Source organism: Chrysemys picta, chromosome 3 (genome assembly GCF_011386835.1).
Source record: "Chrysemys picta bellii isolate R12L10 chromosome 3, ASM1138683v2, whole genome shotgun sequence".
NCBI classification, from domain to species: Eukaryota; Metazoa; Chordata; order Testudines; family Emydidae; genus Chrysemys; species Chrysemys picta.
In genome coordinates, this window is record NC_088793.1 from 31296106 (window position 1) to 31307057 (window position 10952).

At 40.3% G+C, this 10952-nt stretch overlaps 1 long non-coding RNA gene across 1 annotated transcript in view; it reads left to right on the forward strand.

Annotated features, from left to right (window-relative positions):
• Window positions 1–9380, forward strand: part of LOC135982191 (uncharacterized) — a 50431-nt gene extending 41051 nt beyond the window's left edge. Inside the window, exon 3 of the long non-coding RNA XR_010599420.1 lies at window positions 5435–9380. This is a non-coding gene — a long non-coding RNA (uncharacterized LOC135982191). The remainder of the gene's footprint in view (window positions 1–5434) is intronic.
• The last annotated feature ends 1572 nt before the right edge of the window (window positions 9381–10952 follow it).

The following is a 10952-nucleotide window of genomic DNA, read 5'->3' on the forward strand; positions in this document are numbered from 1 at the left end:
TGGAAGCTGGAGGCATGTAGGTAAGTGTAGCGGTCAGTAGGTTTCCGGTATAGGGTGGTATTTATGTGACCATCGCTTATTAGCACAGTAGTGTCCAGGAAATGGACCGCTTGTGTGGATTGATCTAAGCTGAGGTTGATGGTGGGATGGAAATTATTGAAATCATGGTGGAATTCCTCAAGGGCTTCTTTTCCATGGGTCCAGATGATGAAGATGTCATCAATGTAGCGCAAGTAGAGTAGGGGTGTTAGGGGACGAGAGCTAAGGAAGCGTTGTTCTAAGTCAGCCATAAAAATGTTGGCATACTGTGGGGCCATGCGGGTACCCATAGCAGTGCCGCTGACTTGAAGTTATATATTGTCCCCAAATGTGAAATAGTTGTGGGTGAGGACAAAGTCACAGAGTTCAGCCACCAGGTTAGCTGTGACATTATCGGGGATACTGTTCCTGATAGCTTGTAGTCCATCTTTGTGTGGAATGTTGGTGTAGAGGCCTTCTACGTCCATAGTGGCCAGGATGGTGTTTTCTGGAAGATCACTGATGGATTGTAGTTTCCTCAGGAAGTCAGTGGTGTCTCGAAGATAGCTAGGAGTGCTGGTAGCGTAGGGTCTGAGGAGAGAGTCCACATAACCAGACAAGCCTGATGTTAGGGTGCCAATGCCTGAGATGATGGGGCGTCCAGGATTTCCAGGTTTATGGATCTTGGGTAGCAAATAGAATGTCCCTGGTCGGGGTTCTAGGCATGTGTCTGTACAGATTTGTTCCTGTGCTTTGTCAGGGAGTTTTTTTAGCAGATGGTGTAGTTTCTTTAGGTAATCCTCAGTGGGATCAGAGGATAGTGGCCTGTAGAATGTGGTGTTAGAGAGCTGTCTAGCAGCCTCTTGGTCATATTCCAATTTATTCATGATGACGACAGCACCTCCTTTGTCAGCCTTTTTGATAATGATGTCAGGGTTGTTTCTGAGGCTGTAGATGGCGTTGTGTTCAGCATGGCTGAAGTTATGGGGCAAGTGATGTTGCTTTTCCACAATTTCAGCCTTTGCACGTTGACGGAAGCAATCTATGTAGAAATCCAGTCTGTTGTTTCGACCATCCGGAGGAGTCCACGCAGAATCCTTTTTTTTTTTTTTGTAGATATCCCAGAGCAGTTTTCCAATAACAAACACTAATTTCCATTCACATAAGTTTTGGGAATTGTACTGGTCTATTCACTTCATAGTTTCAACACCCTCCTTCATTTTGGATTCCTTCAATAGCAAAAACAAGTGCACCCAAGAGTTTTGTTGGAGCAATCAAAATGTGCATGGAGCTCTCCTCCCCAAAGAATGGAGGATTCCTCCCAATGGGTGCTGGACAGGATTCACTGAGACTTGTACCAAGGTTCAACCCAATGAGGAAAAGAGGATTTATATCCTCCAGCATTTGAGAGTATTAAATCCTTAGTTATCGTCTCTTCTTCAGTCGCCCAACTGTCTGATTATTCCCCATCCCTCAGTTACTGCCCCCTTCATTTATCAGAGGGTTCCATGATGCTTAGTCGGAGCTGCAGGGAATGTTGGTAATTTATTAGGGGATGGAGGTGGAAAACTAGATCTGTGCAGATTTTTATGTTTTGGTGCTGATAATTTTGTTAGGTATTCAGATAAGACAGCAATGAGTGCTGTACAAATGCTTAGGTGAAACTGAGAGATAATGAAACAAATATGATGGCTATTAGGTTGCTTAATACACTCTGGACGGCTTTCAGATACGATAGTGATGAATGTGATACAAGAATATGGGTAGAATAGAATTCCTACACCAGTTTAACATTTTTCGGACCTTCCCATGTATAACCAAAGAAGTGCTGGGTCTTCATCTGGCTTCTAATGCTGTCAGTCGGATTCTTGCAATTGACGTCAGGTTGAAAAGGAATTAGGCTCTTCATTATATTATGAAACCCTATCTCCATGAGGGTTGTGAGTGTATAATATATACAAAATGGGGATACACTTTTATACAAAATAAGTTATTAATAGAAATCACTGGGCCAGCCTAAATCTGTGGGAGAGTAAATGAAAATCTGCAGAGATGTTTTTTTCATTTCCTGGAGGGGAGACATACTCCACCTCTTATAAAAGTTATTAATTGTCTGCAGATTGGCTAGACATCATGTCAATTAAAGTAATAATCCTGCCAGCTACAAAACTTGAAGCCACTAATAGTTTTGGCATTTTAGTAGTTGTAATTAGACTTCAAAGTTAATAGCCTATTGTGATGAATAAGGAAGTTCAAACATAGCTTGGTGCCATGTTGTCATTCAGACTGAAAATACATTAAGACAGCAGGATTTTGGCTATGTCTTCTCTAGAAACACTACAGCTGCACATCTCCAGTCGTTGTAGTTTATCTACCTCTCCAAGAGGTGGCAGCTAGTTTGACGTGCCCCTAGCACTGTCTATGCTGGGGCTTAGGACAAGTTAACTATGTTTCTCAGAAGTATGGATTTTTCACACCCCTGAGTGACATAACTGGGTTGATCTAACTTTTTAATAAAAGGAGTACTTGTGGCACCTTAGAGACTAACAAATTTATTAGAGCATAAGCTTTCGTGGGCTACAGCCCACGTGTAGCCCACGAAAGCTTATGCTCTAATAAATTTGTTAGTCTCTAAGGTGCCACAAGTACTCCTGTTCTTTTTGTGGATACAGACTAACACGGCTGCTACTCTGAAACCTAACTTTTTAATGTAGACCTGTCCAAAAAGTTGGGAAAAGAAACCAAAAATCCTGCATCATAGTCCCATAACCTGGGAAACCAAGATGCCTAAAGCCCCAAAATGGTGGTTATTGTCAACACTGTAAACTATTCTTATAATAAAATATGATGATTAATAACTCTAGTGCTGTACATCCATCACAGATGAACTGTATCAAGCAATTTATAGGTCTCAGAGCTCACACTCTAAAGTCACAGTGGCTATTAAATAGCCTCATTTTACAAAGCAAGTTTCAGTCCCATAAAAGGGTAAAACAGGATGAAAGATATTTCCACAGATCTTCATTTAATCTTCCACAGTCCCAGTGATTTCTGATTAATAACCCATTTTGTGAGGCAGTGAACTGATGAAAAGAAACAAAGAATTGTGTTAAAGTGACAGGACTAGCCAAACTTAACTGAGATAATTTTCCTCTTCTAAAAGCAATTTATTTAATGTATTTAATTTAGGCTTAAGGCTGACAATTACATAGTTTTATATTGAGAATTCTCAGTTACAAGAGGTAATAGACAAAATTATTAGCTTTTCATTAAAAGTTAGCAATCTTTCTGGAAATCCTTCTGGGACAGATTAATAAAATCCAGCCTTTCTCTTTTTGCACCAGCAGATTGTGAGCAAAAATATTTCTCATTTGATGTAATTCAGATGTCTAAATACTTAAATATGCTCACGAAGCAGGAGTTTAGATGTATAAATGACATTGGTTGCTCTGGTGAAAAAATTTGGGTGTGAAATTATCCCACAAGTATATTTGTCCACAAACTTATAGGCTTTGAAAGGGAGGAAAAGCTTGGAGACTCATTCATCTATAGCCCACACAAGAGCTTATCCAGTACTGAAATTAGCCACACAAATATAACCGGCTCTGTTTTAGGGGATATCTTCTCGCATTTAGCTGCAGCACTGAACATGTGCTGTGGCACAATCATGTGGTCCCAAGAGGAACTCAGAGAACGTGCCAACTTCAACTCCATATGCATGCACCATCTTTGATATGGATCAGAGTGCTCTCCTCTGTGGACAGTCAGTTCCATGAGCCAGTGCAGAAGTTAGAGATGGGGTGCCCCCCAAGACTACACAATGGCAGAGTAATCCATCCATTCCCCAAGCATAGGGGCTGCAATTATCCCTGGCCCTTTTGGGGAATATGCATGGTGGGGGAGAAAGTCTCTGTTCTCCCTTCCCTATGTCCTTTCCCACACCGACACACACACAGCTACACAAGGCCAGGAACAATCTTTGTTCTATATTTCTAATAAAAACATTCAGCATGAAGATGTTTATATATTTTAAATGCTGTATTCCTAAAATTGCATGCATTATGATCTTTAATAAGAGAAAATTACAGTAAATCATAACTAGTGATTTGCCTCTTTGAAATACAGTGCAAATCATAATCATCATAGAATCATAGGACTGGAAAGGTCTTCAAGAGGTCATCTACTCCAGTCCCCTGCACTCATAGCAGGACTAAGTATTATCTAGACCATCCCTGACAGATGTTTGTCTAACCTGCTCTTAAAAATTTCCAATGATGGAGATTCCACAACCTCCCTAGGGAATTTATTCCAGCAATTAACCATCCTGACAGTTAGGAAGTTTTTCCTGATGTCCAACCTAAACCTCCCTTGCTGCAATTTAAGCCCATTGTTTCTTGTCCTATCCTCAGCGGTTAAGAAAAATATTTTTTCTCCCTCCTCCTTGTCATAACCTTTATATACTTGAAAACTGTTATCATGTCCCCGCTCAGTCTTCTCTTTCACAGACTAAATAAACCCATTTTTTTCAATCTTCCCTCATAGGTCATGTTTTCTAGACCTTTAATCATTTTTGTTGCTCTTCTCTGGACTTTCTCCAATTTGTCCCCATCTTTCCTGAAATGTGCTCCCAGAATTGAACACAGTACTCCAGTTGAGGCCTAATTAGTGTGGAGTAGAGCAGAAGAATTACTTCTCCTGTCCTGCTTACAACACTCCTGCTAATACATCCCAGAATGATGTTTGCTTTTTTTGCAACAGTGTTACACTGTTGATTCATATTTAGCTTGTAGTCCACTATGACCCCCAGATCTCTTTCCGCTTAGCTAGTCCTCACAGCATCACAGTGAGGTACACATACTGTATCAGAATCATTTTAAAGACTGCAAAATAGAAACAGAGATCAAACAACTTGTCCAAGGCCATGCAACAAAGCAGCAGCAGATCCGGAATATAGTTCTTTGTAGAGATGAGAAAAAACTGATGCTTCAAATCTGAAGCCCTTCTAATATTTGAGGAATGTCTGACAAATTTCCAGATCTGAACCTACTTCTGCAGTTGTTTGTTAATCAATTCTAAATCCCAAAGAACCCTCTTCTCCCATTCAGATATGACCAAAATCCCACAGGAATGTCCACCCTGCCAAAGATGTTGCCTCATGAACTATGCCCTGCTATGCCCTCATGCTTGCATATATTATGGTGGGGGATGATCAGCTTCCTTACAAAGCTGCTGCCAGACTGATGGGGCTGGTGGTCTGGGGGGAAAGATGACGAGCACCCCTTTGGGCTTCAGTTCTCAAGAAGGTAAAGAGCTTGATTTCATTATTTCATCTGTATGTTCAGTAATCTTTCATGTTTTTTGTGCTTTGCTTTGGAATTGCAAAAACAGTTTCCTTTTCTCTTGTTTTTCCTTCTAGCATTTGGAGACAGAAGGTGTCCTGGTCAGAGTACAGATTGAGGACATCTCTCCAGTGTTCCTCTCCCTCTTCCCCTACATCATGCTTTGGGGACTCCAGAAGATGTACCACTCCATAAAGGGGATGGAAGCAGTACCAAACTTGTCTCAAGTGGAAATTCTTCTTCATACATCTTGCACCCTTATTCTACTGCATTCTTCTCTATCATATTGAAATGAAACCTTTCCTCACCATTCCTGATGCTATCCTGTTGTGTTCACATCATTGTACCCTATATGTGACATTATTCTCAGCATAACTGTTTAAATCCCATACTCTGCTGTCTCTTGGAGGGAAATACTACATATGCAATAAATAGCTTCCAGTGTAAGTTTTTCTTTGTTGCATTAAAAGGAATGGAAGACATTTTGCCAGTGAGATTTTGTAGTCATCATTCCTTAATTATTCAAAATGCTAAGCAAGTCCCATGACCCTATTTGAAAATCTTTTTTTCTTTGCCCACTAAATTCACACATATGCACTAGTGAACTCCCTTCGGGTCAGATCATGCAACTATAATATGCAAAATCCACATGAAGAAATAAGGATCTGACTATGCATAAAGAAATGAATAAAAATATGGCCTTTAATTCAGTATATGTCTAATCTGACATATCATCACCTGGTATTTTAAAAATAACTTGTGTGCTAACCACCTCCATGGAGATGATTTTATTACTGTCGAGTGGATTTTAGAACATCAGGTAGTTTATGAAATAAATTAATTCCTCGACTTTTCTACCTCTGGGATAATTTAGTTTATCATGTTCAAAGGTTGCAATGAAATTAATTCAGAGACGACCTCTGCAGTTTTTTCTGAGGGACGAATGTAAATAACAGAATGATGAAAACAAATTCCAGTAGAGAATCAGTTCACTTGCAAATGATGCAGTGTTCCACTCAGTTAGTGATCAGTTAAAATGCATTCTGTTAAAAATGGAAAATTAAAAATTTTAGAAACGTAGTACTTGCCTGGCCTTAATTTTGCAAGGTGCTGTACTTAAGACAATGGGAGTGTAGGGCACTCAAACAGCTTTCAGAATCAGGCCTTAATGGTTTGTTGCATTATAATACAGATTGAACAGGGAATGTTTAGTGCTTTAAAGTAAAGAGAGTATGGCTAGTGTAGTTGGTTTTCCCTGACATCCCTGACATGCCTAGGAGCAAGTGCAAGTTAAAAATTGAACTCCGCTTACCTGCATTTAAATTTATTCCTGACATTTAAACTTGCTTTTTAAAAGTGTTTTTAATTTGTGAAAAAACCTAATCTGCTGGAGTTCTCTCTGATCCTTTAGTGCCAGAACAACTTACACATTAATTGCAGTTAGGTGGTGGTCACCTTGCATGACATCGCAGTCCACACAGCCTAGTTCCTAGAATAATTCTTTTAAAGATGGGTGACATACACATTTGTGGTGTTTCACAATGTGACTGTAATCTGGAAGAAATCTAAATTGTGATCTTGCAAACTGATTATAAAAATGTCACCTATTCTATGTTCTTGATTAATCCCTTCTGATTATATACGTATGTAACTATATCTGCTATACTGGTTATATGTGTTTATATGACTATATATGTTATACTAAAACATTCCTTGTATTTCAGTGACCTTAGTGCTTTTGAAAAGACCCTGATTGACATGCAAAGATGGCAAGAGGGCCAAATAGAGCAGATTGTTATTTTTTGCAATGTGGGTAGTAGTCTACTATACAGTGAATTGAGACCACCAAATCCTTTAACACAGGTCATTGAACTATCATCAGATGTTGCAAACTTCTGACTATATGAGCTGGCAGCCATCTTATAGGAGGTATGACCTCCAGGCTTCTATCTTTTGACCCTGAGCAATCTCACGCTGCCATCAGCTAGAGCTTTGAAAGGGTGCTAGGAGACATGCATACACCTAAGGACCAACACCCTATTATAGTCGGTATGACTCAGTGCCTGGGATGGACCACACTGAGAATGCCACACTCAGGCCAGACTGCAAGCATTAGGGCAGACAGTCCCCCAAAACTGGTGATTTGCTCTATAATTAGATTCACCAAGCCAGTAACAAAATTGCTTCTGCAGTACCACAGCGGTTAACCAGAGGTCAAACACAGTCCCCTGTAAGTTTCCAGCCCCTGAGTCCAATCCAGACAAACAGGTCTGATATACTGATGGATTATTGAAAACCTAATTCACCATATGTGAGGTTCTTACTAATCCCAAAGGACAGACACTTACTCCAAGTCAATATGTATTTCAGACGTTACCCAAATATCTCACTGTCAGCCAATCCTTAGTAAACTAAAGATTTATTAATAAAAGAAAATCAGAGTTATAAATTGTTATTAGAACATATACATACAAATGATTGCAATGTCCTTACATCAGATTTGTAGCAGTGATGGACTAGATTGCTGGCTTGCAAAAGCCTCTCTGGTAACTTCCAATTGGAAGGTCTTCAGTCCATAGTTCAAGATGCTCCTTTTAGTTGTAAATTCACAGTCCAGAGAATTAGATCAGGAAAGAGGCAAAATCAAGTTGTCAAAATGAAGGGGTCTTTTATATCCTTTGCCATGTTCATGGAAATTTACTGTCCCAAACAAAGCCTACGGCCCCAGTGTATGGAAAGTTACTGGCCAAGATGGAGTCCAGGGTCACATGAGCATATCTCATGCCCTTACATGCTTTGCTGAATCACAAGGGGTGGCCATTGGCTCCTTGCTGTCTAAAGCATCTGCAGGAAAGACCTGCTGGGGATGAGATTCTTCAATGTGAGAGCGGTGTGTCCTTAATGGGCCATCCATACATTGCTGTCTAGTCCTGATGTAAATCAGTCTGGGTGGTTTCACCCAGAACTACAGCACATGTTTAAGGTGTGAGCACATAGCCAATATTCATAATTTCAGATACAAATATGATACATGCATATAAACAGGATAATCAGACTTAGCAAATCATAACTTTTCCATGGATACCTTACATGGCATACTTTGTACAAGACTTGTGGTAATTGTGTAATAGTGGTAACAACAGTGATATAAATGGTCACCTTTCTTATACACAGCCTCACAATCGGAATAAGCAGTTTACTCAGCTTCTGCAGCCTCAGACTCCAGCAGGCCTACGCAGCCTGGGTGGGCTCTCTTGAGATAAGCTGGGCTGGGATTTGGCCCTGAGATCCTGGAAGTGAGAGAGGAAAAATAACTGACTTTGTTAAAAGAACCAAACAGAACTGCAGGCATGGGAGTAAACATACCTCCTGTACCCAGCATCTCCAGGATACCTGGCAAAATGCAGAACAAATTAAAAAACAAAGCAGAGGCATGTACACCATCAAACTATATCCTTATTCGCTGATTGACTCTGAGACCAACAGGGCGTTCAGGGATTTTGTAATATTGTACAAATGAAGGGCCAGATCCTGTAGCTTGAGCCACATGGACAGATCCTCATGCAGGGGTCCTGAACATTGTACTGTAGCTGTGTCTAATGTAATTACACACACCCACACAGGACTGTGAGGGAATGGATTTGAGTCATTCAGTTAAAGCTAAATATCTGTGTAGCCTTTGTACCAATCTCCTAACCCACCCAACCTCCCAAACAGACTTATCTTTAAGCATGCTCTAGTAATGCAAGTTCTAATGCCATGTGATGTCTAATGTCATGTTGAGAGAGAACAAGCAAGAATGTATTAATACATATACAATACACTTGCTTTACAAAGCAAATTAATGGAACACGGTGTATCCAGCTTCATGAGGATAGAGAGCATTAAAATGCATTTCTAATATATTTACTGGTTGTGAGACTGAATAGAAACAGCATATGCAGATTGAGTCTAAGCATGCAGTGTAATTCTAATGTATATGAGCTGCGCAAATAGGGAATTAAAGTTTGTTATCAGCTCTGACACATGATCTTTGTTTTCCTAACTATGAGTCATCTGTCTCGCTGGCTGATCATACATTTTTGAGTGAATCTGTATAATACTTTCTCATTCTCCGTCATCTCATTTCTAAGAGAATAAATCTCAAAAGCGCCTTTCACACTAATGAGGTGAGTTATCGCTTTTTGTGGAGAAATATTTGTCTGCTTAATGACCTGAAAACTGGCACTTTAGGGAGCTGTTCACACCACTGCTTTATTGAGCTCCCGAGCCTTCTGCCATTTGCCTGGTAAACTTCATCTTCATGGCAACCGAGAATGTGCCCATCGGGCTCACAGTGAGCGAAGTGAAACGAGTGAGTGCAGTGACACTATATGAAATGTGGCCATGAAAAACAAATACACAATGAGTCACCCGTTCGCAGGAGCGAATGGAGTATTTCTGTGTGGTTTCCAGCAAACTGTGCTTAAAATATTATGATCCCCATATCCTGTTCCTTCTCGCTTACATTTTTTCATCACATGGCTTTCTGAAGACAGGATGTCTGGCGGGAGTAAGCTGAAGGGGCTCTATGGTGTATTTACTACTGGAAAAAATATTAAGGGTCGCATGAAAGATCAATGGACAAATTGCCTGTTCTGTGGAATAATGCTAAATCAGCTATAGGGAGAGAACTTGCACAAATCTCAGCTCCAGGAAATAATTTGCCAACTCTTTGAAACTCTAGATTAGAGAAGCCAGTGGGGCAAGAAAAGTTACATGTGACCAAGCTGGCAAGCACAAAATTCAAATGCTAGTTGCCACTCTCTTTTCCACATCTAATGGGCACTAAAAAGAAACATTCCCTGGGAGAAGTTTGTCCCATAACTACCTACAACAGGGTTTCTTGCACCTTCCTTTGAAGCATCATGTGTTGGCCACTATCAGGAACACAACATTTAATTGGATCAGCCATCAGTCTGATCCAGTCCAGAAGTTCCTATGATCCACATTCTCTCATCTGGTTGCCACTTGAGTTTACAGTACAGTATTTTAAATGTTTGCAGCATTGTTGTAGCCATGGTAGTATCTCTAATATCCTGAGACTATCTTTTATTGGACTAACTTCTGTTGGTGAAAGAAGAGCTCTGTGTAGCTCAAAAGCCTGTCTCTCTCACCAACAGAAGTTAGTCCAGTAAAAGATATTACCTCAGCCGCCTTCTCTCTCTAGAGGGTTTTTTAAAAATAGAATTTAGTGTTTGTAAAAGAAGAGAGGCTAACAACTTTAGAAGGAGAAATCCTCTATTTAACCCCAGAACATGTACAGAAGACCCAGTGGTCACCTTGGCTTTCTATCCACCCCCTGCATTGCTCCTTCTATGTGTCCCAGGTCTGACTTGGAAGGAACACCTTTAATAAGTGGGCAGATTAATCTGCATACTCCTTCGGTTCCTGGTCTCTGTACTGAGACTGTCAGTTATGAAGAGTTGTACACTAGGTTGGCCATTTAATTACTATCCCCTGCCCATTGGAACAAGTGCACAGCATCAATAAAATATTCTAATTTGCTTGTATATAATAGGACCCAAAATACACTGAGCAATGGGACCCTTGTGT